Source organism: Drosophila subpulchrella, unplaced genomic scaffold (assembly GCF_014743375.2).
Source record: "Drosophila subpulchrella strain 33 F10 #4 breed RU33 unplaced genomic scaffold, RU_Dsub_v1.1 Primary Assembly Seq160, whole genome shotgun sequence".
Classification (NCBI taxonomy): Eukaryota; Metazoa; Arthropoda; class Insecta; order Diptera; family Drosophilidae; genus Drosophila; species Drosophila subpulchrella.
In genome coordinates this window covers 3,932-7,500 of record NW_023665499.1, presented here as the reverse complement: position 1 = coordinate 7,500, position 3,569 = coordinate 3,932, and the positions used below count along the sequence as shown (strand labels likewise).

The following is a 3,569-nucleotide window of genomic DNA, read 5'->3' as shown; positions in this document are numbered from 1 at the left end:
AACAGTACGTGAAACTGCTTAGAGGTTAAGCCCGATGAACCTGAATATCCGTTATGGAAAATTCATCATTAAAATTGTAATATTTAAACAATATTATGATAATAGTGTGCATTTTTTCCATATAAGGACATTGTAATCTATTAGCATACAAAATTTATCATAAAATATAACTTATAGTTTATTCAAATTAATTTGCTTGCATTTTAACACAGAATAAATGTTATTAATTTGATAAAGTGCTGATAGATTTATATGAATACAGTGCGTTAATTTTTCGGAATTATATAATGGCATAATTATCATTGATTTTTGTGTTTATTATATGCACTTGTATGATTAACAATGCGAAAGATTCAGGATACCTTCGGGACCCGTCTTGAAACACGGACCAAGGAGTCTAACATATGTGCAAGTTATTGGGATATAAACCTAATAGCGTAATTAACTTGACTAATAATGGGATTAGTTTTTTAACTATTTATAGCTAATTAACACAATCCCGGGGCGTTCTATATAGTTATGTATAATGATATTTATATTATTTATGCCTCTAACTGGAACGTACCTTGAGCATATATGCTGTGACCCGAAAGATGGTGAACTATACTTGATCAGGTTGAAGTCAGGGGAAACCCTGATGGAAGACCGAAACAGTTCTGACGTGCAAATCGATTGTCAGAATTGAGTATAGGGGCGAAAGACCAATCGAACCATCTAGTAGCTGGTTCCTTCCGAAGTTTCCCTCAGGATAGCTGGTGCATTTAATGTTATATAAAATAATCTTATCTGGTAAAGCGAATGATTAGAGGCCTTAGGGTCGAAACGATCTTAACCTATTCTCAAACTTTAAATGGGTAAGAACCTTAACTTTCTTGATATGAAGTTCAAGGTTATGATATAATGTGCCCAGTGGGCCACTTTTGGTAAGCAGAACTGGCGCTGTGGGATGAACCAAACGTAATGTTACGGTGCCCAAATTAACAACTCATGCAGATACCATGAAAGGCGTTGGTTGCTTAAAACAGCAGGACGGTGATCATGGAAGTCGAAATCCGCTAAGGAGTGTGTAACAACTCACCTGCCGAAGCAACTAGCCCTTAAAATGGATGGCGCTTAAGTTGTATACCTATACATTACCGCTAAAGTAGATGATTTATATTACTTGTGATATAAATTTTGAAACTTTAGTGAGTAGGAAGGTACAATGGTATGCGTAGAAGTGTTTGGCGTAAGCCTGCATGGAGCTGCCATTGGTACAGATCTTGGTGGTAGTAGCAAATAATCGAATGAGACCTTGGAGGACTGAAGTGGAGAAGGGTTTCGTGTGAACAGTGGTTGATCACGAGTTAGTCGGTCCTAAGTTCAAGGCGAAAGCCGAAAATTTTCAAGTAAAACACAAATGCCATACAAATATAATTATATTATATAAATCAAGCTAATTAATATACTTGAATAATTTTGAACGAAAGGGAATACGGTTCCAATTCCGTAACCTGTTGAGTATCCGTTTGTTATTAAATATGGGCCTCGTGCTCATCCTGGCAACAGGAACGACCATAAAGAAGCCGTCGAGAGATATCGGAAGAGTTTTCTTTTCTGTTTTATAGCCGTACTACCATGGAAGTCTTTCGCAGAGAGATATGGTAGATGGGCTAGAAGAGCATGACATATACTGTTGTGTCGATATTTTCTCCTCGGACCTTGAAAATTTATGGTGGGGACACGCAAACTTCTCAACAGGCCGTACCAATATCCGCAGCTGGTCTCCAAGGTGAAGAGTCTCTAGTCGATAGAATAATGTAGGTAAGGGAAGTCGGCAAATTAGATCCGTAACTTCGGGATAAGGATTGGCTCTGAAGATTGAGATAGTCGGGCTTGATTGGGAAACAATAACATGGTTTATGTGCTCGTTCTGGGTAAATAGAGTGTCTGGCATTTATGTTGGTCACTTGTTCCCCGGATAGTTTAGTTACGTAGCCAATTGTGGAACTTTCTTGCTAAAATTTTTAAGAATACTAATTGGGTTAAACCAATTAGTTCTTATTAATTATAACGATTATCAATTAACAATCAATTCAGAACTGGCACGGACTTGGGGAATCCGACTGTCTAATTAAAACAAAGCATTGTGATGGCCCTAGCGGGTGTTGACACAATGTGATTTCTGCCCAGTGCTCTGAATGTCAAAGTGAAGAAATTCAAGTAAGCGCGGGTCAACGGCGGAGTAACTATGACTCTCTTAAGGTAGCCAAATGCCTCGTCATCTAATTAGTGACGCGCATGAATGGATTAACGAGATTCCTACTGTCCCTCTACTCAGTCGGTGTTTGGTTGCTCGCGAGAACAGACGTGTTTTTCCGTACGCTCGCGAGAGTAAAGTGCATTTAGGCAGTAAAACAACAGGTACATTGTTGAAAATAGTGCGAAAATTCGTGTTTCGTGCTTGCGAACACAGTGCGTGTGTTTTCCGTTTGAAATTCTGCGGAAATCGGGCGATATTCGCGTTTTTCTTTTGGAAATTTTCCATTAAGACACGTGTGTCGCGAGAGAGGCGCTCTCTCGAGAGAGGCGTTTGCCTAATTTAGGCACATTTTGTCGCCCACAGCTGTGCGGTTTGTGTCTCCGCTGAACTTGGATCAGCTGATCAGCTGACCGAGCTTTTGAGAACCAGCTGATAGGAAGGGGTAAGTCTCGAATATCAAAGAGCTTACTTAGTAAGGCCGATAACCGGCAGATGGCGCCACCAAAAATGGTGGTCGACGAGTCCGGGAGCGAAAGTGCGAGCAGCCGTGGAAGCAGCTCGGGCAGAGGGCGCGCCAGAGGCAAGCGCAACAAAGCGCCGCTGAGGGAGGCCTCGAGGTGCAAAGTGTTGGCGCTGGATGCAACCGCCGCTGCCCCTGCCGACGCCTTTGCCGCTGCCCCCGCCGCTGCCCCCGCCGCTGACGCTGCCGCAGTCGCAGCCGCTGCCGCTGCCGCAGTCGCAGCCGCTGCCGCTGCCGCAGCCGCTGCCCCCGCCGCTGCCCCCGCCGCTGCCCCCGCCGACGCTGCCGCAGTCGCAGCCGCTGCTGATGGAGGGACCTTCGTCGTGCCAGCCAGCATAGAGAAATCCTTCTCGGACAGGGAATGGAGGGGAAACGGAGCCGTTGCTGCCGAGATGGGCGACATCCGTGCGGATATCCTGAGGATGTCCCACGTAGCGAGCCCTACCGTGAGCATTAAGACGCAGTTGTTGGCAAACCGCTACGAGGAGGTCGTCGGAGCCCTGCTGATCCGCATCGGAGTGCTGGAGGATCGCTTGAAGAGGCAGACACCGGTCGCCTCGGCCGCCTCATATGCAGCCACCACCGCTGCTAGAGGCGCGCACCTAGTCGCCTCACCTGCTGCCCCTGTTGCCCCCCTTGCCCCCGTACCCGCACCGCGGAAGATTCGGGAGACATGGTCGGCTGTCGTTGCGTGCGACGACCCGGCCCTGTCAGGCAGGCAAATCGCTGAGAAGATCCGCAAGGAGGTAGCGCCCGCTCTGGGCGTACGAGTACACGAGGTGCGTGAGCTGAAGCGGGGCGGCGCGA

At 46.2% G+C, this 3,569-nt stretch overlaps 1 pseudogene; it reads left to right on the top strand.

The window, feature by feature from the left end:
* LOC119559066 overlaps positions 1–2,375 on the top strand; it is a 2,780-nt pseudogene extending 405 nt beyond the window's left edge.
* The last annotated feature ends 1,194 nt before the right edge of the window (positions 2,376–3,569 follow it).